Source organism: Ranitomeya variabilis, chromosome 7 (genome assembly GCF_051348905.1).
Source record: "Ranitomeya variabilis isolate aRanVar5 chromosome 7, aRanVar5.hap1, whole genome shotgun sequence".
NCBI classification, from domain to species: Eukaryota; Metazoa; Chordata; class Amphibia; order Anura; family Dendrobatidae; genus Ranitomeya; species Ranitomeya variabilis.
The window spans coordinates 101,278,751-101,304,896 of NC_135238.1; positions in this window are offsets into that span (position 1 = coordinate 101,278,751).

A 26,146-nucleotide genomic window follows, 5' to 3' on the forward strand; every position below is an offset into this window, starting at 1 on the left:
ACTACTTAATGAGAGCCTGAAGATTGAAGCTCAGCTTTGTACAGTGGAGGAAAACACCAGGGAGAGTCAAACACTGTTAGTAGGACCCAACCACACATATTAACAACAACAACTTAATGAGAGCCTGAAGATTGAAGCTCAGGCAAGTAAACATGGAGAACACCTTGGAGCGGCAGACACCGTTAGTAGGCCCCAACCACACATATTAACAACACTACTTAATGAGAGCCTGAAGATTGAAGCTCAGGCAAGTAAACATGGAGAACACTTTGGAGCGGCAGACACCGTTAGTAGGCCCCAACCACAAATATTAACAACAACTACTTAATGAGAGCCTGAAGATTCAAGCTCAGCTTTGTACAGTGGAGGATAACACCAGGGAGCGGCAGACACCGTTAGTAGGCCCCAACCACACATATTAACAACAACTACTTAATGAGAGCCTGAAGATTCAAGCTCAGCTTTGTACAGTGGAGGATAACACCAGGGAGCGGCAGACACCGTTAGTAGGCCCCAACCACACATATTAACAACAACTACTTAATGAGAGCCTGAAGATTGAAGCTCAGCTTTGTACAGTAGAGGACAACACCAGGGAGTGGCAGACACCGTTAGTAGGCCCCAACCACACATATTAACAACAACTACTTAATGAGAGCCTGAAGATTGAAGCTCAGCTTTGTACAGTGGAGGACAACACCAGGGAGTGGAAGACACCGTTAGTAGGCCCCAACCACACATATTAACAACAACTACTTAATGAGGGCCTGAAGACTGAATCTCAGGCAAGTAAACATGGAGAACACCTTGGAGCGGCAGACACCGTTAGTAGGCCCCAACCACAAATATTAACAACAACAACTTAATGAGAGCCTGAAGATTGAAGCTCAGCTTTGTACAGTGGAGGACAACACCAGGGAGCGGCAGACACCGTTAGTAGGCCCCAACCACAAATATTAACAACAACAACTTAATGAGAGCCTGAAGATTGAAGCTCAGCTTTGTACAGTGGAGGACAACACCAGGGAGCGGCAGACACCGTTAGTAGGCCCCAACCACAAATATTAACAACAACAACTTAATGAGAGCCTGAAGATTGAAGCTCAGCTTTGTACAGTGGAGGACAACACCAGGGAGCGGCAGACACCGTTAGTAGGCCCCAACCACTAATATTAACAACAGCTACTTAATGAGAGCCTGAAGATTCAAGCTCAGCTTTGTACAGTGGAGGATAACACCAGGGAGCGGCAGACACCGTTAGTAGGCCCCAACCACACATATTAACAACAACTACTTAATGAGAGCCTGAAGATTGAAGCTCAGCTTTGTACAGAAGAGGACAACACCAAGGAGCGGCAGACACCGTTAGTAGGCCCCAACCACACATATTAACAACAACTTCTTAATGATAGCCTGAAGATTGAAGCTCAGCTATATACAGTGGAGGACAACACCAGGGAGCGGCAGACACCGTTAGTGGGCCCCAACCACAAATATTAACAACAACAACTTAATGAGAGCCTGAAGATTCAAGCTCAGCATTGTACAGTGGAGGACAACACCAAGGAGCGGCAGACACCGCTAGTAGGCCCCAAACACAAATATTAACAACAACTACTTAATGAGAGCCTGAAGATTGAAGCTCAGCTTTGTACAGTGGAGGACAACACCAGGGAGCGGCAGACACCGTTAGTAGGCCGCAACCACACATATTAACAACAACTACTTAATGAGAGCCTGAATATTGAAGCACAGGCAAGTAAACCTGGAGAACACCTTGGAGCGGCAGACACCGTTAGTAGGCCCCAACCACACATATTACCAAAAACTACTTAATGAGAGCCTGAAGATTCAAGCTCAGCTTTGTACAGTGGAGGACAACACCAGGGAGCGGCAGACACCGTTAGTAGGCCCCAACCACACATAATAACAACAACTACTTAATGAGAGCCTGAAGATTGAAGCTCAGCTTTGTACAGTGGAGGAAAACACCAGGGAGAGTCAAACACTGTTAGTAGGACCCAACCACACATATTAACAACAACAACTTAATGAGAGCCTGAAGATTGAAGCTCAGGCAAGTAAACATGGAGAACACTTTGGAGCGGCAGACACCGTTAGTAGGCCCCAACCACAAATATTAACAACAACTACTTAATGAGAGCCTGAAGATTCAAGCTCAGCTTTGTACAGTGGAGGATAACACCAGGGAGCGGCAGACACCGTTAGTAGGCCCCAAACACAAATATTAACAACAACTACTTAATGAGAGCCTGAAGATTGAAGCTCAGCTTTGTACAGTGGAGGACAACACCAGGGAGCGGCAGACACCGTTAGTAGGCCGCAACCACACATATTAACAACAACTACTTAATGAGAGCCTGAAGATTGAAGCTCAGCTTTGTACAGTAGAGGACAACACCAAGGAGTGGCAGACACCGTTAGTAGGCCCCAACCACACATATTAACAACAACTACTTAATGAGAGCCTGAAGATTGAAGCTCAGCTATGTACAGTGGAGGACAACACCAGGGAGCGGCAGACACCGTTAGTAGGCCCCAACCACAAATATTAACAACAACAACTTAATGAGAGCCTGAAGATTCAAGCTCAGCATTGTACAGTGGAGGACAACACCAAGGAGCGGCAGACACCGCTAGTAGGCCCCAAACACAAATATTAACAACAACTACTTAATGAGAGCCTGAAGATTGAAGCTCAGCTTTGTACAGTGGAGGACAACACCAGGGAGCGGCAGACACCGTTAGTAGGCCGCAACCACACATATTAACAACAACTACTTAATGAGAGCCTGAATATTGAAGCTCAGGCAAGTAAACTTGGAGAACACCTTGGAGCGGCAGACACCGTTAGTAGGCCCCAACCACACATATTAACAACAACTACTTAATGAGAGCCTGAAGATTCAAGCTCAGCTTTGTACAGTGGAGGACAACACCAGGGAGCGGCAGACACCGTTAGTAGGCCCCAACCACACATATTAACAACTACTACTTAATGAGAGCCTGAAGATTGAAGCTCAGCTTTGTACAGTGGAGGACAACACCAGGGAGCGTCAAACACTGTTAGTAGGCCCCAACCACACATATTAACAACAACAACTTAATGAGAGCCTGAAGATTGAAGCTCAGGCAAGTAAACATGGAGAACACTTTGGAGCAGCAGACACCGTTAGTAGGCCCCAACCACAAATATTAACAACAACTACTTAATGAGAGCCTGAAGATTCAAGCTCAGCTTTGTACAGTGGAGGATAACACCAGGGAGCGGCAGACACCGTTAGTAGGCCCCAACCACACATATTAACAACAACTACTTAATGAGAGCCTGAAGATTCAAGCTCAGCTTTGTACAGTGGAGGATAACACCAGGGAGCGGCAGACACCGTTAGTAGGCCCCAACCACACATATTAACAACAACTACTTAATGAGAGCCTGAAGATTGAAGCTCAGCTTTGTACAGTGGAGGACAACACCAGGGAGCGGCAGACACCGTTAATAGGCCCCAACCACACATATTAACAACAACTACTTAATGAGAGCCTGAAGATTGAAGCTCAGCTTTGTACAGTGGAGGACAACACCAGGGAGTGAAAGACACCGTTAGTAGGCCCCAACCACACATATTAACAACAACTACTTAATGAGAGCCTGAAGACTGAAGCTCAGGCAAGTAAACATGGAGAACACCTTGGAGCGGCAGACACCGTTAGTAGGCCCCAACCACAAATATTAACAACAACAACTTAATGAGAGCCTGAAGATTGAAGCTCAGCTGTGTACAGTGGAGTTCAACACCAGGGAGCGGCAGACACCGTTAGTAGGCCCCAACCACAAATATTAACAACAACTTAATGAGAGCCTGAAGACTGAAGCTCAGCTTTGTACAGTGGAGGACAAAACCAGGGAGCGACAGACACCGTTAGTAGGCCCCAACCACTAATATTAACAACAACAACTTAATGAGAGCCTGAAGATTGAAGCTCAGCTGTGTACAGTGGAGTTCAACACCAGGGAGCGGCAGACACCGTTAGTAGGCCCCAACCACAAATATTAACAACAACTTAATGAGAGCCTGAAGATTGAAGCTCAGCTTTGTACAGTGGAGGACAACACCAGGGAGCGGCAGACACCGTTAGTAGGCCCCAACCACTAATATTAACAACAGCTACTTAATGAGAGCCTGAAGATTCAAGCTCAGCTTTGTACAGTGGAGGATAACACCAGGGAGCGGCAGACACCTTTAGTAGGCCCCATCCACACATATTAACAAAAATTACTTAATGAGAGCCTGAAGATTGAAGCTCAGCTTTGTACAGTAGAGGACAACACCAAGGAGCGGCAGACACCGTTAGTAGGCCCCAACCACACATATTAACAACACTACTTAATGAGAGCCTGAAGATTGAAGCTCAGGCAAGTAAACAATGAGAACACTTTGGAGCGGCAGACACCAATAGTAGGCCCCAACCACAAATATTAACAACAACTACTTAATGAGAGCCTGAAGATTCAAGCTCAGCTTTGTACAGTGGAGGATAACACCAGGGAGCAGCAGACACCGTTAGTAGGCCCCAACCACACATATTAACAACAACTACTTAATGAGAGCCTGAAGATTCAAGCTCAGCTTTGTACAGTGGAGGATAACACCAGGGAGCGGCAGACACCGTTAGTAGGCCCCAGCCACACATATTAACAACAACTACTTAATGAGAGCCTGAAGATTGAAGCTCAGCTTTGCACAGTAGAGGACAACACCAGGGAGCGGCAGACACCGTTAGTAGGCCCCAACCACACATATTAACAACAACTACTTAATGAGAGCCTGAAGACTGAAGCTCAGGCAAGTAAACATGGAGAACACCTTGGAGCGGCAGACACCGTTAGTAGGCCCCAAACACAAATATTAACAACAACAACTTAATGAGAGCCTGAAGATTGAAGCTCAGCTTTGTACAGTGGAGGACAAAACCAGGGAGCGTCAGACACCGTTAGTAGGCCCCAACCACAAATATTAACAACAACAACTTAATGAGAGCCTGAAGATTGAAGCTCAGCTTTGTACAGTGGAGGAAAACACCAGGGAGCGGCAGACACTGTTAGTAGGCCCCAACCACAAATATTAACAACAACAACTTAATGAGAGCCTGAAGATTGAAGCTCAGCTTTGTACAGTGGAGGACAACACCAGGGAGCGGCAGACACCATTAGTAGGCCCCAACCACTAATATTAACAACAGCTACTTAATGAGACCCTGAAGATTCAAGCTCAGCTTTGTACAGTGGAGGATAACACCAGGGAGCGGCAGACACCGTTAGTAGGCCCCAACCACACATATTAACAACAACTACTTAATGAGAGCCTGAAGATTGAAGCTCAGCTTTGTACAGTAGAGGACAACACCAAGGAGCGGCAGACACCGTTAGTAGGCCCCAACCACACATATTAACAACAACTTCTTAATGAGAGCCTGAAGATTGAAGCTCAGCTATATACAGTGGAGGACAACACCAGGGAGCGGCAGACACCGTTAGTAGGCCCCAACCACAAATATTAACAACAACAACTTAATGAGAGCCTGAAGATTCAAGCTCAGCATTGTACAGTGGAGGACAACACCAAGGAGCGGCAGACACCGCTAGTAGGCCCCAAACACAAATATTAACAACAACTACTTAATGAGAGCCTGAAGATTGAAGCTCAGCTTTGTACAGTGGAGGACAACACCAGGGAGCGGCAGACACCGTTAGTAGGCCGCAACCACACATATTAACAACAACTACTTAATGAGAGCCTAAATATTGAAGCTCAGGCAAGTAAACCTGGAGAACACCTTGGAGCGGCAGACACCGTTAGTAGGCCACAACCACAAATATTAACAACAACAACTTAATGAGAGCCTGAAGACTGAAGCTCAGCTTTGTACAGTGGAGGACAAAACCAGGGAGCGACAGACACCGTTAGTAGGCCCCAACCACAAATATTAACAACAACAACTTAATGAGAGCCTGAAGATTGAAGCTCAGCTTTGTACAGTGGAGTTCAACACCAGGGAGCGGCAGACACCGTTAGTAGGCCCCAACCACAAATATTAACAACAACAACTTAATGAGAGCCTGAAGATTGAAGCTCAGCTTTGTACAGTGGAGGACAACACCAGGGAGCGGCAGACACCGTTAGTAGGCCCCAACCACTAATATTAACAACAGCTACTTAATGAGAGCCTGAAGATTCAAGGTCAGATTTGTACAGTGGAGGATAACACCAGGGAGCGGCAGACACCTTTAGTAGGCCCCATCCACACATATTAACAAAAATTACTTAATGAGAGCCTGAAGATTGAAGCTCAGCTTTGTACAGTAGAGGACAACACCAAGGAGCGGCAGACACCGTTAGTAGGCCCCAACCACACATATTAACAACACTACTTAATGAGAGCCTGAAGATTGAAGCTCAGGCAAGTAAACAATGAGAACACTTTGGAGCGGCAGACACCGTTAGTAGGCCCCAACCACAAATATTAACAACAACTACTTAATGAGAGCCTGAAGATTCAAGCTCAGCTTTGTACAGTGGAGGATAACACCAGGGAGCGGCAGACACCGTTAGTAGGCCCCAACCACACATATTAACAACAACTACTTAATGAGAGCCTGAAGATTCAAGCTCAGCTTTGTACAGTGGAGGATAACACCAGGGAGCGGCAGACACCGTTAGTAGGCCCCAACCACACATATTAACAACAACTACTTAATGAGAGCCTGAAGATTGAAGCTCAGCTTTGCACAGTAGAGGACAACACCAGGGAGCGGCAGACACCGTTAGTAGGCCCCAACCACACATATTAACAACAACTACTTAATGAGAGCCTGAAGATTGAAGCTCAGCTTTGTACAGTGGAGGACAACACCAGGGAGTGGAAGACACCGTTAGTAGGCCCCAACCACACATATTAACAACAACTACTTAATGAGAGCCTGAAGACTGAAGCTCAGGCAAGTAAAGATGGAGAACACCTTGGAGCGGCAGACACCGTTAGTAGGCCCCAACCACAAATATTAACAACAACAACTTAATGAGAGCCTGAAGATTGAAGCTCAGCTTTGTACAGTGGAGGACAAAACCAGGGAGCGTCAGACACCGTTAGTAGGCCCCAACCACAAATATTAACAACAACAACTTAATGAGAGCCTGAAGATTGAAGCTCAGCTTTGTACAGTGGAGGAAAACACCAGGGAGCGGCAGACACCGTTAGTAGGCCCCAACCACAAATATTAACAACAACAACTTAATGAGAGCCTGAATATTGAAGCTCAGGCAAGTAAACCTGGAGAACACATTGGAGCGGCAGACACCGTTAGTAGGCCCCAACCACAAATATTAACAACAACAACTTAATGAGAGCCTGAAGATTAAAGCTCAGCTTTGTACAGTGGAGGACAACACCAAGGAGCGGCAGACACTGCTAGTAGGCCCCAACCACACATATTAACAACAACTACTTAATGAGAGCCTGAAGATTGAAGCTCAGCTTTGTACAGTGGAGGAGAACACCAGGGAGTGGCACACACCGTTAGTAGGCCCCAACCACAAATATTAACAACAACAACTTAATGAGAGCCTGAAGACTGAAGCTCAGGCAAGTAAACATGGAGAACACCTTGGAGCGGCAGACACCGTTAGTAGGCCCCAACCACAAATATTAACAACAACAACTTAATGAGAGCCTGAAGATTGAAGCTCAGCTTTGTACAGTGGAGGACAACACCAGGGAGCGGCAGACACCGTTAGTAGGCCCCAACCACATATATTAACAACAACTACTTAATGAGAGCCTGAAGATTGAAGCTCAGCTTTGTACAGTGGAGGACAACACCAGGGAGTGGCAGACACCGTTAGTAGGCCCCAACCACACATATTAACAACAACTACTTAATGAGAGCCTGAAGACTGAAGCTCAGGCAAGTAAACATGGAGAACACCTTGGAGTAGCAGACACCGTTAGTAGGCCCCAACCACAAATATTAACAACAACAACTTAATGAGAGCCTGAAGATTGAAGCTCAGCTTTGTTCAGTGGAGGACAACACCAGGGAGCGACAGACACCGTTAGTAGGCCCCAACCACAAATATTAACAACAACAACTTAATGAGAGCCTGAAGATTGAAGCTCAGCTTTGTACAGTGGAGGACAACACCAGGGAGCGGCAGACACCGTTAGTAGGCCCCAACCACAAATATTAACAACAACAACTTAATGAGAGCCTGAAGATTAAAGCTCAGCTTTGTACAGTGGAGGACAACACCAAGGAGCGGCAGACACTGCTAGTAGGCCCCAAACACAAATATTAACAACAACTACTTAATGAGAGCCTGAAGATTGAAGATCAGCTTTGTACAGTGGAGGACAACACCAGGGAGCGGCATACACCGTTAGTATGCCCCAACCACAAATATTAACAACAAAAACTTAATGAGAGCCTGAAGATTGAAGCTCAGCTTTGTACAGTGGAGGACAACACCAGGGAGCGGCAGACACCGTTAGTAGGCCCCAACTAAAAATATTAACAACTACTTAATGAGAGCCTGAAGATTCAAGCTCAGCTTTGTACAGTGGAGGACAACACCAGGGAGCGGCAGACACCGTTAGTAGGCCCCAACCACACATATTAACAACAAATACTTAATGAGAGCCTGAATATTGAAGCTCAGGCAAGTAAACCTGGAGAACACCTTGGAGCGGCAGACACAGTTACTAGGCCCCAACCACACATATTAACAACGACTACTTAATGAGAGCCTGAAGATTCAAGCTCAGCTTTGTACAGTGGAGGACAACACCAGGGAGCAGCAGACATCGTTAGTAGGCCCCAACAACACATATTAATAACAACTACTTAATGAGAGCCTGAAGATTCAAGCTCAGCTTTGTACAGTGGAGGACAACACCAGGGAGCGGCAGACACCGTTAGTAGGCCCAAACCACACATATTAACAACAACTACTTAATGAGAGCCTGAAGATTCAAGCTCAGCTTTGTACAGTGGAGGACAACACCAGGGAGCGGCAGACACCGTTAGTAGGCCCCAACCACACATATTAACAACAACTACTTAATGAGAGCCTGAAGACTGAAGCTCAGCTTTGTACAGTGGAGGACAACACCAGGGAGCGGCAGACACCGTTAGTAGGCCCCAACCACAAATATTAACAACAACAACTTAATGAGAGCCTGAAGATTGAAGCTCAGCTTTGTACAGTGGAGGACAACACCAGGGAGCGGCAGACACCGTTAGTAGGCCGCAACCACACATATTAACAACAACTACTTAATGAGAGCCTGAATATTGAAGCTCAGGGAAGTAAACCTGGAGAACACCTTGGAGCGGCAGACACAGTTACTAGGCCCCAACCACACATATTAACAACAACTACTTAATGAGAGCCTGAAGATTCAAGCTCAGCTTTGTACAGTGGAGGACAACACCAGGGAGCAGCAGACACCGTTAGTAGGCCCCAACCACACATATTAACAACAACCACTTAATGAGAGCCTGAAGATTCAAGCTCAGCTTTGTACAGTGGAGGACAACACCAGGGAGCGGCAGACACCGTTAGTAGGCCCAAACCACACATATTAACAACAACTACTTAATGAGAGCCTGAAGATTCAAGCTCAGCTTTGTACAGTGGAGGACAACAACAGGGAGCGGCAGACACCGTTAGTAGGCCCCAACCACACATATTAACAACAACTACTTAATGAGAACCTGAAGATTGAAGCTCAGCTTTGTACAGTGGAGGACAACACCAGGGAGCGGCAGACACCATTAGTAGGCCCCAACCACAAATATTAACAACAACAACTTAATGAGAGCCTGAAGATTCAAGCTCAGCTTTGTACAGTGGAGGACAACAACAGGGAGCGGCAGACACCGTTAGTAGGCTCCAACCAAAAATATTAACAACAACTACTTAATGAGAGCCTGAAGATTCAAGCTCGGCTTTGTACAGTGGAGGACAACACCAGGGAGAGGCAGACACCGTTAGTAGGCTCCAACCACACATATTAACAACAACTACTTAATGAGAGCCTGAAGATTCAAGCTCAGGCAAGTAAACCTGGAGAAAACCTTGGAGCGGCAGACACCATTAGCAGGACCCAACCACAAATATTAACAACAACAACTTAATGAGAGCCTGAAGATTCAAGCTCAGGCAAGTAAACCTGGATAACACCTTGGAGCGGCAGACACCGTTAGTAGGCCCCAACCACAAATATTAACAACCACAACTTAATGAGAGCCTGAAGATTGAAGCTCAGCTTTGTACAGTGGAGGACAACACCAGGGAGCGGCAGACACCGTTAGTAGGCCTCAACCACAAATATTAACAACAACAACTTAAAGAGAGCCTGGAGATTGAATCTCAGCTTTGTAGAGTGGAGGACAACACCAGGGAGCGGCAGACACCGTTAGGCGGCCCCAAACACAAATATTAACAACAACTACTTAATGAGAGCCTGAAGATTCAAGCTCAGCTTTGTACAGTGGAGGACAACACCAGGGAGCGGCAGACACCGTTAGTAGGCCGCAACCACACATATTAACAACAACTACTTAATGAGAGCCTGAATATTGAAGCTCAGGGAAGTAAACCTGGAGAACACCTTGGAGCGGCAGACACAGTTACTAGGCCCCAACCACACATATTAACAACAACTACTTAATGAGAGCCTGAAGATTCAAGCTCAGCTTTGTACAGTGGAGGACAACACCAGGGAGCAGCAGACACCGTTAGTAGGCCCCAATCACACATATTAACAACAACTACTTAATGAGAGCCTGAAGATTCAAGCTCAGCTTTGTACAGTGGAGGACAACACCAGGGAGCGGCAGACACCGTTAGTAGGCCCAAACCACACATATTAACAACAACTACTTAATGAGAGCCTGAAGACTCAAGCTCAGCTTTGTACAGTGGAGGACAACAACAGGGAGCGGCAGACACCGTTAGTAGGCCCCAACCACACATATTAACAACAACTACTTAATGAGAGCCTGAAGATTGAAGCTCAGCTTTGTACAGTGGAGGACAACACCAGGGAGCGGCAGACACCATTAGTAGGCCCCAACCACAAATATTAACAACAACAACTTAATGAGAGCCTGAAGATTCAAGCTCAGCTTTGTACAGTGGAGGACAACAACAGGGAGCGGCAGACACCGTTAGTAGGCTCCAACCAAAAATATTAACAACAACTACTTAATGAGAGCCTGAAGATTCAAGCTCGGCTTTGTACAGTGGAGGACAACACCAGGGAGAGGCAGACACCGTTAGTAGGCTCCAACCACACATATTAACAACAACTACTTAATGAGAGCCTGAAGATTCAAGCTCAGGCAAGTAAACCTGGAGAAAACCTTGGAGCGGCAGACACCATTAGCAGGACCCAACCACAAATATTAACAACAACAACTTAATGAGAGCCTGAAGATTCAAGCTCAGGCAAGTAAACCTGGATAACACCTTGGAGCGGCAGACACCGTTAGTAGGCCCCAACCACAAATATTAACAACCACAACTTAATGAGAGCCTGAAGATTGAAGCTCAGCTTTGTACAGTGGAGGACAACACCAGGGAGCGGCAGACACCGTTAGTAGGCCCCAACCACAAATATTAACAACAACAACTTAAAGAGAGCCTGGAGATTGAATCTCAGCTTTGTAGAGTGGAGGACAACACCAGGGAGCGGCAGACACCGTTAGGCGGCCCCAAACACAAATATTAACAACAACTACTTAATGAGAGCCTGAAGATTCAAGCTCAGCTTTGTACAGTGGAGGATAACACCAGGGAGCGGCAGACACCGTTAGTAGGCCCCAACTACACATATTAACAACAACTACTTAATGAGAGCCTGAAGATTGAAGCTCAGCTTTGTACAGTAGAGGACAACACCAGGGAGCGGCAGACACCGTTAGCAGGCCCCAACCACACATATTAACAACAACTACTTAATGAGAGCATGAAGATTGAAGCTCAGCTTTGTACAGTGGAGGACAACACCAGGGAGCGGCAGACACCGTTAGTAGGCCCCAACCACACATATTAACAACAACTACTTAATGAGAGCCTGAAGATTGAAGCTCAGGCAAGTAAACATGGAGAACACCTTGGAGCGGCAGACACCGTTAGTAGGCCCCAACCACAAATATTAACAACAACTACTTAATGAGAGCCTGAAGATTCAAGCTCAGCTTTGTACAGTAGAGGACAACACCAGGGAGCGGCAGACACCGTTAGTAGGCACCAACCACAAATATTAACAACAACTACTTACTGAGAGCCTGAAGATTGAAGCTCAGCTTTTTACAGTGGAGGACAACACAAGAAAGCGGCAGACACCGTTAGTAGGCCCCAACCACAAATATTAACAACAACAACTTAATGAGAGTCTGAAGATTGAAGCTCAGCTTTGTACAGTGGAGGACAACATCAGGGAGCGGCAGACACCGTTAGTAGGCCCCAACCACAAATATTAACAACAACAACTTAATGAGAGCCGGAAGATTGAAGCTCAGCTTTGTACAGTGGAGGACAACACCTAGGAGCGGCAGACACCGATAGTTGGCCCCAAACACAAATATTAACAACAACAACTTAATGAGAGCCTGAAGATTGAAGCTCAGCTTTGTACAGTGGAGGACAACACCAGGAAGCGGCAGACACCGTTAGTAGGCCCCAACCACAAATATTAGCAACAACAACTTAATGAGAGCCTGAAGATTGAAGCTCAGCTTTGTACAGTGGAGAACAACACCAGGGAGCGGCAGACACCGTTAGTAGGCCCCAACCAAAAAAAAAAATTAACAACAACTACTTAATGAGAGCCTGAAGATTCAATCTCAGCTTTGTACAGTGTAGGACAACACAAGGGAGCGGCAGACACCGTTAGTAGGCCCCAACCACACATATTAACAACAACTACTTAATGAGAGCCTGAAGACTGAAGCTCAGGCAAGTAAACCTGGAGAACACCTTGGAGCGGCAGACACCGTTAGCAGGCCCCAAGCACAAATATTAACAACAACAACTTAATGAGAGCCTGAAGATTGAAGCTCGGCAAGTAAACCTGGAGAACACCTTGGAGCGGCAGACACCATTAGTAGGCCCCAACCACATATATTAACAACAACTACTTAATGAGAGCCTGAAGATTCAAGCTCAGCTTTGTACAGTGGAGGACAACACCAGGGAGCGGCAGACACAGTTAGTAGGCCCCAACCACAAATATTAACAACAACAACTTAATGAGAGCCTGAAGATTCAAGCTCAGCTTTGTATAGTGGAGTACAACACCAGGGAGCGGCAGACAACGTTAGTAGGCCCCAACCACACATATTAACAACAACTACTTAATGAGAGAGCCTGAAGATTGAAGCTCAGGCAAGTAAACATGGAGAACACCTTGGAGCGGCAGACACCGTTAGTAGGCCCCAACCACAAATATTAACAACAACTACTTAATGAGAGCCTGAAGATTCAAGCTCAGCTTTGTACAGTAGAGGACAACACCAGGGAGCGGCAGACACCGTTAGTAGGCACCAACCACAAATATTAACAACAACTACTTACTGAGAGCCTGAAGATTGAAGCTCAGCTTTTTACAGTGGAGGACAACACAAGAAAGCGGCAGACACCGTTAGTAGGCCCCAACCACAAATATTAACAACAACAACTTAATGAGAGCCTGAAGATTGAAGCTCAGCTTTGTACAGTGGAGGACAACACCAGGGAGCGGCAGACACCGTTAGTATGCCCCAACCACAAATATTAACAACAACAACTTAATGAGAGCCTGAAGATTGAAGCTCAGCTTTGTACAGTGGAGGACAACACCAAGGAGCGGCAGACACCGCTAGTTGGCCCCAAACACAAATATTAACAACAACAACTTAATGAGAGCCTGAAGATTGAAGCTCAGCTTTGTACAGTGGAGGGCAACACCAGGAAGCGGCAGACACCGTTAGTAGGCCCCAACCACAAATATTAGCAACAACAACTTAATGAGAGCCTGAAGATTGAAGCTCAGCTTTGTACAGTGGAGAACAACACCAGGGAGCGGCAGACACCGTTAGTAGGCCCCAACCAAAAAAAAAAATTAACAACAACTACTTAATGAGAGCCTGAAGATTCAATCTCAGCTTTGTACAGTGTAGGACAACACCAGGGAGCGGCAGACACCGTTAGTAGGCCCCAACCACATATATTAACAACAACTACTTAATGAGAGCCTGAAGATTGAAGCTCAGCTTTGTACAGTGGAGGACAACACCAGGGAGTGGCAGACACCGTTAGTAGGCCCCAACCACACATATTAACAACAACTACTTAATGAGAGCCTGAAGACTGAAGCTCAGGCAAGTAAACATGGAGAACACCTTGGAGTAGCAGACACCGTTAGTAGGCCCCAACCACAAATATTAACAACAACAACTTAATGAGAGCCTGAAGATTGAAGCTCAGCTTTGTTCAGTGGAGGACAACACCAGGGAGCGACAGACACCGTTAGTAGGCCCCAACCACAAATATTAACAACAACAACTTAATGAGAGCCTGAAGATTGAAGCTCAGCTTTGTACAGTGGAGGACAACACCAGGGAGCGGCAGACACCGTTAGTAGGCCCCAACCACAAATATTAACAACAACAACTTAATGAGAGCCTGAAGATTAAAGCTCAGCTTTGTACAGTGGAGGACAACACCAAGGAGCGGCAGACACTGCTAGTAGGCCCCAAACACAAATATTAACAACAACTACTTAATGAGAGCCTGAAGATTGAAGATCAGCTTTGTACAGTGGAGGACAACACCAGGGAGCGGCATACACCGTTAGTATGCCCCAACCACAAATATTAACAACAAAAACTTAATGAGAGCCTGAAGATTGAAGCTCAGCTTTGTACAGTGGAGGACAACACCAGGGAGCGGCAGACACCGTTAGTAGGCCCCAACTAAAAATATTAACAACTACTTAATGAGAGCCTGAAGATTCAAGCTCAGCTTTGTACAGTGGAGGACAACACCAGGGAGCGGCAGACACCGTTAGTAGGCCCCAACCACACATATTAACAACAAATACTTAATGAGAGCCTGAATATTGAAGCTCAGGCAAGTAAACCTGGAGAACACCTTGGAGCGGCAGACACAGTTACTAGGCCCCAACCACACATATTAACAACGACTACTTAATGAGAGCCTGAAGATTCAAGCTCAGCTTTGTACAGTGGAGGACAACACCAGGGAGCAGCAGACATCGTTAGTAGGCCCCAACAACACATATTAATAACAACTACTTAATGAGAGCCTGAAGATTCAAGCTCAGCTTTGTACAGTGGAGGACAACACCAGGGAGCGGCAGACACCGTTAGTAGGCCCAAACCACACATATTAACAACAACTACTTAATGAGAGCCTGAAGATTCAAGCTCAGCTTTGTACAGTGGAGGACAACACCAGGGAGCGGCAGACACCGTTAGTAGGCCCCAACCACACATATTAACAACAACTACTTAATGAGAGCCTGAAGACTGAAGCTCAGCTTTGTACAGTGGAGGACAACACCAGGGAGCGGCAGACACCGTTAGTAGGCCCCAACCACAAATATTAACAACAACAACTTAATGAGAGCCTGAAGATTGAAGCTCAGCTTTGTACAGTGAAGGACAACACCAGGGAGCGGCAGACACCGTTAGTAGGCCCCAACCAAAAATATTAACAACTACTTAATGAGAGCCTGAAGATTCAAGCTCAGCTTTGTACAGTGGAGGACAACACCAGGGAGCGGCAGACACCGTTAGTAGGCCGCAACCACACATATTAACAACAACTACTTAATGAGAGCCTGAATATTGAAGCTCAGGGAAGTAAACCTGGAGAACACCTTGGAGCGGCAGACACAGTTACTAGGCCCCAACCACACATATTAACAACAACTACTTAATGAGAGCCTGAAGATTCAAGCTCAGCTTTGTACAGTGGAGGACAACACCAGGGAGCAGCAGACACCGTTAGTAGGCCCCAACCACACATATTAACAACAACCACTTAATGAGAGCCTGAAGATTCAAGCTCAGCTTTGTACAGTGGAGGACAACACCAGGGAGCGGCAGACACCGTTAGTAGGCCCAAACCACACATATTAACAACAACTACTTAATGAGAGCCTGAAGATTCAAGCTCAGCTTTGTACAGTGGAGGACAACAACAGGGAGCGGCAGACACCGTTAGTAGGCCCCAACCACACATATTAACAACAACTACTTAATGAGAACCTGAAGATTGAAGCTCAGCTTTGTACAGTGGAGGACAACACCAGGGAGCGGCAGACACCATTAGTAGGCCCCAACCACAAATATTAACAACAACAACTTAATGAGAGCCTGAAGATTCAAGCTCAGCTTTGTACAGTGGAGGACAACAACAGGGAGCGGCAGACACCGTTAGTAGGCTCCAACCAAAAATATTAACAACAACTACTTAATGAGAGCCTGAAGATTCAAGCTCGGCTTTGTACAGTGGAGGACAACACCAGGGAGAGGCAGACACCGTTAGTAGGCTCCAACCACACATATTAACAACAACTACTTAATGAGAGCCTGAAGATTCAAGCTCAGGCAAGTAAACCTGGAGAAAACCTTGGAGCGGCAGACACCATTAGCAGGACCCAACCACAAATATTAACAACAACAACTTAATGAGAGCCTGAAGATTCAAGCTCAGGCAAGTAAACCTGGATAACACCTTGGAGCGGCAGACACCGTTAGTAGGCCCCAACCACAAATATTAACAACCACAACTTAATGAGAGCCTGAAGATTGAAGCTCAGCTTTGTACAGTGGAGGACAACACCAGGGAGCGGCAGACACCGTTAGTAGGCCTCAACCACAAATATTAACAACAACAACTTAAAGAGAGCCTGGAGATTGAATCTCAGCTTTGTAGAGTGGAGGACAACACCAGGGAGCGGCAGACACCGTTAGGCGGCCCCAAACACAAATATTAACAACAACTACTTAATGAGAGCCTGAAGATTCAAGCTCAGCTTTGTACAGTGGAGGACAACACCAGGGAGCGGCAGACACCGTTAGTAGGCCGCAACCACACATATTAACAACAACTACTTAATGAGAGCCTGAATATTGAAGCTCAGGGAAGTAAACCTGGAGAACACCTTGGAGCGGCAGACACAGTTACTAGGCCCCAACCACACATATTAACAACAACTACTTAATGAGAGCCTGAAGATTCAAGCTCAGCTTTGTACAGTGGAGGACAACACCAGGGAGCAGCAGACACCGTTAGTAGGCCCCAATCACACATATTAACAACAACTACTTAATGAGAGCCTGAAGATTCAAGCTCAGCTTTGTACAGTGGAGGACAACACCAGGGAGCGGCAGACACCGTTAGTAGGCCCAAACCACACATATTAACAACAACTACTTAATGAGAGCCTGAAGATTCAAGCTCAGCTTTGTACAGTGGAGGACAACAACAGGGAGCGGCAGACACCGTTAGTAGGCCCCAACCACACATATTAACAACAACTACTTAATGAGAGCCTGAAGATTGAAGCTCAGCTTTGTACAGTGGAGGACAACACCAGGGAGCGGCAGACACCATTAGTAGGCCCCAACCACAAATATTAACAACAACAACTTAATGAGAGCCTGAAGATTCAAGCTCAGCTTTGTACAGTGGAGGACAACAACAGGGAGCGGCAGACACCGTTAGTAGGCTCCAACCAAAAATATTAACAACAACTACTTAATGAGAGCCTGAAGATTCAAGCTCGGCTTTGTACAGTGGAGGACAACACCAGGGAGAGGCAGACACCGTTAGTAGGCTCCAACCACACATATTAACAACAACTACTTAATGAGAGCCTGAAGATTCAAGCTCAGGCAAGTAAACCTGGAGAAAACCTTGGAGCGGCAGACACCATTAGCAGGACCCAACCACAAATATTAACAACAACAACTTAATGAGAGCCTGAAGATTCAAGCTCAGGCAAGTAAACCTGGATAACACCTTGGAGCGGCAGACACCGTTAGTAGGCCCCAACCACAAATATTAACAACCACAACTTAATGAGAGCCTGAAGATTGAAGCTCAGCTTTGTACAGTGGAGGACAACACCAGGGAGCGGCAGACACCGTTAGTAGGCCCCAACCACAAATATTAACAACAACAACTTAAAGAGAGCCTGGAGATTGAATCTCAGCTTTGTAGAGTGGAGGACAACACCAGGGAGCGGCAGACACCGTTAGGCGGCCCCAAACACAAATATTAACAACAACTACTTAATGAGAGCCTGAAGATTCAAGCTCAGCTTTGTACAGTGGAGGATAACACCAGGGAGCGGCAGACACCGTTAGTAGGCCCCAACTACACATATTAACAACAACTACTTAATGAGAGCCTGAAGATTGAAGCTCAGCTTTGTACAGTAGAGGACAACACCAGGGAGCGGCAGACACCGTTAGCAGGCCCCAACCACACATATTAACAACAACTACTTAATGAGAGCATGAAGATTGAAGCTCAGCTTTGTACAGTGGAGGACAACACCAGGGAGCGGCAGACACCGTTAGTAGGCCCCAACCACACATATTAACAACAACTACTTAATGAGAGCCTGAAGATTGAAGCTCAGGCAAGTAAACATGGAGAACACCTTGGAGCGGCAGACACCGTTAGTAGGCCCCAACCACAAATATTAACAACAACTACTTAATGAGAGCCTGAAGATTCAAGCTCAGCTTTGTACAGTAGAGGACAACACCAGGGAGCGGCAGACACCGTTAGTAGGCACCAACCACAAATATTAACAACAACTACTTACTGAGAGCCTGAAGATTGAAGCTCAGCTTTTTACAGTGGAGGACAACACAAGAAAGCGGCAGACACCGTTAGTAGGCCCCAACCACAAATATTAACAACAACAACTTAATGAGAGTCTGAAGATTGAAGCTCAGCTTTGTACAGTGGAGGACAACACCAGGGAGCGGCAGACACCGTTAGTAGGCCCCAACCACAAATATTAACAACAACAACTTAATGAGAGCCTGAAGATTGAAGCTCAGCTTTGTACAGTGGAGGACAACACCAAGGAGCGGCAGACACCGCTAGTTGGCCCCAAACACAAATATTAACAACAACAACTTAATGAGAGCCTGAAGATTGAAGCTCAGCTTTGTACAGTGGAGGACAACACCAGGAAGCGGCAGACACCGTTAGTAGGCCCCAACCACAAATATTAGCAACAACAACTTAATGAGAGCCTGAAGATTGAAGCTCAGCTTTGTACAGTGGAGAACAACACCAGGGAGCGGCAGACACCGTTAGTAGGCCCCAACCAAAAAAAAAAATTAACAACAACTACTTAATGAGAGCCTGAAGATTCAATCTCAGCTTTGTACAGTGTAGGACAACACCAGGGAGCGGCAGACACCGTTAGTAGGCCCCAACCACACATATTAACAACAACTACTTAATGAGAGCCTGAAGACTGAAGCTCAGGCAAGTAAACCTGGAGAACACCTTGGAGCGGCAGACACCGTTAGCAGGCCCCAAGCACAAATATTAACAACAACAACTTAATGAGAGCCTGAAGATTGAAGCTCGGCAAGTAAACCTGGAGAACACCTTGGAGCGGCAGACACCATTAGTAGGCCCCAACCACATATATTAACAACAACTACTTAATGAGAGCCTGAAGATTCAAGCTCAGCTTTGTACAGTGGAGGACAACACCAGGGAGCGGCAGACACCGTTAGTAGGCCCCAACCACAAATATTAACAACAACAACTTAATGAGAGCCTGAAGATTCAAGCTCAGCTTTGTATAGTGGAGTACAACACCAGGGAGCGGCAGACAACGTTAGTAGGCCCCAACCACACATATTAACAACAACTACTTAATGAGAGCCTGAAGATTGAAGCTCAGGCAAGTAAACATGGAGAACACCTTGGAGCGGCAGACACCGTTAGCAGGCCCCAACCACAAATATTAACAACAACAACTTAATGAGAGCCTGAAGATTGAAGCTCAGCTTTGTACAGTGGAGGACAACACCAGGGAGCAGAAGACACCGTTAGTAGGCCCCAACCACACATATTAACAACAACTACTTAATGAGAGCCTGAAGACTGAAGCTCAGGCAAGTAAACCTGGAGAACACCTTGGAGCGGCAGACACCGTTAGCAGGCCCCAACCACAAATATTAACAACAACAACTTAATGAGAGCCTGAAGATTGAAGCTCAGCTTTGTACAGTGGAGGACAACACCTGGGAGCTGCAGACACCGTTAGTAGGCCCCAACCACAAATATTAACAACAACAACTTAATGAGAGCCTGAAGATTCAAGCTCAGCTTTGTACAGTGGAGGACAACACCAGGGAGCGGCAGACACCGTTAATAGGCCCCAACCACACATATTAACAACAACTACTTAATGAGAACCTGAAGATTGAAGCTCAGGCTAGTAAACCTGGAGAACACCTTGGAGCGGCAGACACCGTTAGTAGGCCCCAACCACACATATTAACAACAATTACTTAATGAGAGCCTGAAAATTGAAGATCAGGCAAGTAAACCTGGAGAACACCTTGGAGCGGCAGACACCGTTAGTAGGCCCCAACCACACATATTAACAACAACTACTTAATGAGAGCCTGAAGATTCAAGCTCAGCTTTGTACAGTGGAGGACAACACCAGGGAGCGGCAGACACCGTTAGTAGGCCCCAACCACACATATTAACAACAACTACTTAATGAGAGCCTGAAGATTGAAGCTCAGGCAAGTAAACCTGGAGAAAACCTTGGAGCGGCAGACACCGTTAGTAGGACCCAACCACACATATTAACAACAATTACTTAATGAGAGCCTGAAAATTGAAGATCAGGCAAGTAAACCTGGAGAACACCTTGGAGCGGAAGACACCGTTAGTAGGCCCCAACCACACATATTAACAACAACTACTTAATGAGAGCCTGAAGATTCAAGCTCAGCTTTGTACAGTGGAGGACAACACCAGGGAGCGGCAGACACCGTTAGTAGGCCCCAACCACACATATTAACAACAACAACTTAATGAGAGCCTGAAGATTAAAGCTCAGCTTTGTACAGTAGAGGACAACACCAGGGAGCGGCAGACACCGTTAGTAGGCCCCAACCACACATATTAACAACAACTACTTAATGAGAGCCTGAAGATTGAAGCTCAGCTTTGTACAGTGGAGGAGAACACCAGGGAGTGGCACACACCGTTAGTAGGCCCCAACCACACATATTAAAAACAACTACTTAATGAGAGCCTGAAGACTGAAGCTCAGGCAAGTAAACATGGAGAACACATTGGAGCGGCAGACACCGTTAGTAGGCCCCAACCACAAATATTAACAACAACAACTTAATGAGAGCCTGAAGATTGAAGCTCAGCTTTGTACAGTGGAGGACAACACCAGGGAGCGGCAGACACCGTTAGTAGGCCCCAACCACAAATATTAACAACAACAACTTAATGAGAGCCTGAAGATTGAAGCTCAGCTTTGTACAGTGGAGGACAACACCAGGGAGCGGCAGACACCGTTAGTAGGCCCCAACCACAAATATTAACAACAACAACTTAATGAGAGCCTAAAGATTGAAGCTCAGCTTTGTACAGTGGAGGACAACACCAGGGAGCGGCAGACACCGTTAGTAGGCCCCAACCACTAATATTAACAACAACTACTTAATGAGAGCCTGAAGATTGAAGCTCAGCTTTGTACAGTAGAGGACAACACCAGGGAGCGGCAGACACCGTTAGTAGGCCCCAACCACACATATTAACAACAACTACTTAATGAGAGCCTGAAGATTGAAGCTCAGCTTTGTACAGTGGAGGACAACACCAGGGAGTGGCAGACACCGTTAGTAGGCCCCAACCACACATATTAACAACAACTTCTTAATGAGAGCCTGAAGATTGAAGCTCAGCTATATACAGTGGAGGACAACACCAGGGAGCGGCAGACACCGTTAGTAGGCCCCAACCACAAATATTAACAACAACAACTTAATGAGAGCCTGAAGATTCAAGCTCAGCATTGTACAGTGGAGGACAACACCAAGGAGCGGCAGACACCGCTAGTAGGCCCCAAACACAAATATTAACAACAACTACTTAATGAGAGCCTGAAGATTGAAGCTCAGCTTTGTACAGTGGAGGACAACACCAGGGAGCGGCAGACACCGTTAGTAGGCTGCAACCACACATATTAACAACAACTACTTAATGAGAGCCTGAATATTGAAGCTCAGGCAAGTAAACCTGGAGAACACCTTGGAGCGGCAGACACCGTTAGTAGGCCCCAACCACACATAATAACAACAACTACTTAATGAGAGCCTGAAGATTCAAGCTCAGCTTTGTACAGTGGAGGACAACACCAGGGAGCGGCAGACACCGTTAGTAGGCCCCAACCACACATAATAACAACAACTACTTAATGAGAGCCTGAAGATTGAAGCTCAGCTTTGTACAGTGGAGGAAAACACCAGGGAGAGTCAAACACTGTTAGTAGGACCCAACCACACATATTAACAACAACAACTTAATGAGAGCCTGAAGATTGAAGCTCAGGCAAGTAAACATGGAGAACACCTTGGAGCGGCAGACACCGTTAGTAGGCCCCAACCACACATATTAACAACACTACTTAATGAGAGCCTGAAGATTGAAGCTCAGGCAAGTAAACATGGAGAACACTTTGGAGCGGCAGACACCGTTAGTAGGCCCCAACCACAAATATTAACAACAACTACTTAATGAGAGCCTGAAGATTCAAGCTCAGCTTTGTACAGTGGAGGATAACACCAGGGAGCGGCAGACACCGTTAGTAGGCCCCAACCACACATATTAACAACAACTACTTAATGAGAGCCTGAAGATTCAAGCTCAGCTTTGTACAGTGGAGGATAACACCAGGGAGCGGCAGACACCGTTAGTAGGCCCCAACCACACATATTAACAACAACTACTTAATGAGAGCCTGAAGATTGAAGCTCAGCTTTGTACAGTAGAGGACAACACCAGGGAGTGGCAGACACCGTTAGTAGGCCCCAACCACACATATTAACAACAACTACTTAATGAGAGCCTGAAGATTGAAGCTCAGCTTTGTACAGTGGAGGACAACACCAGGGAGTGGAAGACACCGTTAGTAGGCCCCAACCACACATATTAACAACAACTACTTAATGAGGGCCTGAAGACTGAATCTCAGGCAAGTAAACATGGAGAACACCTTGGAGCGGCAGACACCGTTAGTAGGCCCCAACCACAAATATTAACAACAACAACTTAATGAGAGCCTGAAGATTGAAGCTCAGCTTTGTACAGTGGAGGACAACACCAGGGAGCGGCAGACACCGTTAGTAGGCCCCAACCACAAATATTAACAACAACAACTTAATGAGAGCCTGAAGATTGAAGCTCAGCTTTGTACAGTGGAGGACAACACCAGGGAGCGGCAGACACCGTTAGTAGGCCCCAACCACAAATATTAACAACAACAACTTAATGAGAGCCTGAAGATTGAAGCTCAGCTTTGTACAGTGGAGGACAACACCAGGGAGCGGCAGACACCGTTAGTAGGCCCCAACCACTAATATTAACAACAGCTACTTAATGAGAGCCTGAAGATTCAAGCTCAGCTTTGTACAGTGGAGGATAACACCAGGGAGCGGCAGACACCGTTAGTAGGCCCCAACCACACATATTAACAACAACTACTTAATGAGAGCCTGAAGATTGAAGCTCAGCTTTGTACAGAAGAGGACAACACCAAGGAGCGGCAGACACCGTTAGTAGGCCCCAACCACACATATTAACAACAACTTCTTAATGATAGCCTGAAGATTGAAGCTCAGCTATATACAGTGGAGGACAACACCAGGGAGCGGCAGACACCGTTAGTGGGCCCCAACCACAAATATTAACAACAACAACTTAATGAGAGCCTGAAGATTCAAGCTCAGCATTGTACAGTGGAGGACAACACCAAGGAGCGGCAGACACCGCTAGTAGGCCCCAAACACAAATATTAACAACAACTACTTAATGAGAGCCTGAAGATTGAAGCTCAGCTTTGTACAGTGGAGGACAACACCAGGGAGCGGCAGACACCGTTAGTAGGCCGCAACCACACATATTAACAACAACTACTTAATGAGAGCCTGAATATTGAAGCACAGGCAAGTAAACCTGGAGAACACCTTGGAGCGGCAGACACCGTTAGTAGGCCCCAACCACACATATTACCAAAAACTACTTAATGAGAGCCTGAAGATTCAAGCTCAGCTTTGTACAGTGGAGGACAACACCAGGGAGCGGCAGACACCGTTAGTAGGCCCCAACCACACATAATAACAACAACTACTTAATGAGAGCCTGAAGATTGAAGCTCAGCTTTGTACAGTGGAGGAAAACACCAGGGAGAGTCAAACACTGTTAGTAGGACCCAACCACACATATTAACAACAACAACTTAATGAGAGCCTGAAGATTGAAGCTCAGGCAAGTAAACATGGAGAACACTTTGGAGCGGCAGACACCGTTAGTAGGCCCCAACCACAAATATTAACAACAACTACTTAATGAGAGCCTGAAGATTCAAGCTCAGCTTTGTACAGTGGAGGATAACACCAGGGAGCGGCAGACACCGTTAGTAGGCCCCAAACACAAATATTAACAACAACTACTTAATGAGAGCCTGAAGATTGAAGCTCAGCTTTGTACAGTGGAGGACAACACCAGGGAGCGGCAGACACCGTTAGTAGGCCGCAACCACACATATTAACAACAACTACTTAATGAGAGCCTGAAGATTGAAGCTCAGCTTTGTACAGTAGAGGACAACACCAAGGAGTGGCAGACACCGTTAGTAGGCCCCAACCACACATATTAACAACAACTACTTAATGAGAGCCTGAAGATTGAAGCTCAGCTATGTACAGTGGAGGACAACACCAGGGAGCGGCAGACACCGTTAGTAGGCCCCAACCACAAATATTAACAACAACAACTTAATGAGAGCCTGAAGATTCAAGCTCAGCATTGTACAGTGGAGGACAACACCAAGGAGCGGCAGACACCGCTAGTAGGCCCCAAACACAAATATTAACAACAACTACTTAATGAGAGCCTGAAGATTGAAGCTCAGCTTTGTACAGTGGAGGACAACACCAGGGAGCGGCAGACACCGTTAGTAGGCCGCAACCACACATATTAACAACAACTACTTAATGAGAGCCTGAATATTGAAGCTCAGGCAAGTAAACTTGGAGAACACCTTGGAGCGGCAGACACCGTTAGTAGGCCCCAACCACACATATTAACAACAACTACTTAATGAGAGCCTGAAGATTCAAGCTCAGCTTTGTACAGTGGAGGACAACACCAGGGAGCGGCAGACACCGTTAGTAGGCCCCAACCACACATATTAACAACTACTACTTAATGAGAGCCTGAAGATTGAAGCTCAGCTTTGTACAGTGGAGGACAACACCAGGGAGCGTCAAACACTGTTAGTAGGCCCCAACCACACATATTAACAACAACAACTTAATGAGAGCCTGAAGATTGAAGCTCAGGCAAGTAAACATGGAGAACACTTTGGAGCAGCAGACACCGTTAGTAGGCCCCAACCACACATATTAACAACTACTACTTAATGAGAGCCTGAAGATTGAAGCTCAGCTTTGTACAGTGGAGGACAACACCAGGGAGCGGCAGACACCGTTAATAGGCCCCAACCACACATATTAACAACAACTACTTAATGAGAGCCTGAAGATTGAAGCTCAGCTTTGTACAGTGGAGGACAACACCAGGGAGTGAAAGACACCGTTAGTAGGCCCCAACCACACATATTAACAACAACTACTTAATGAGAGCCTGAAGACTGAAGCTCAGGCAAGTAAACATGGAGAACACCTTGGAGCGGCAGACACCGTTAGTAGGCCCCAACCACAAATATTAACAACAACAACTTAATGAGAGCC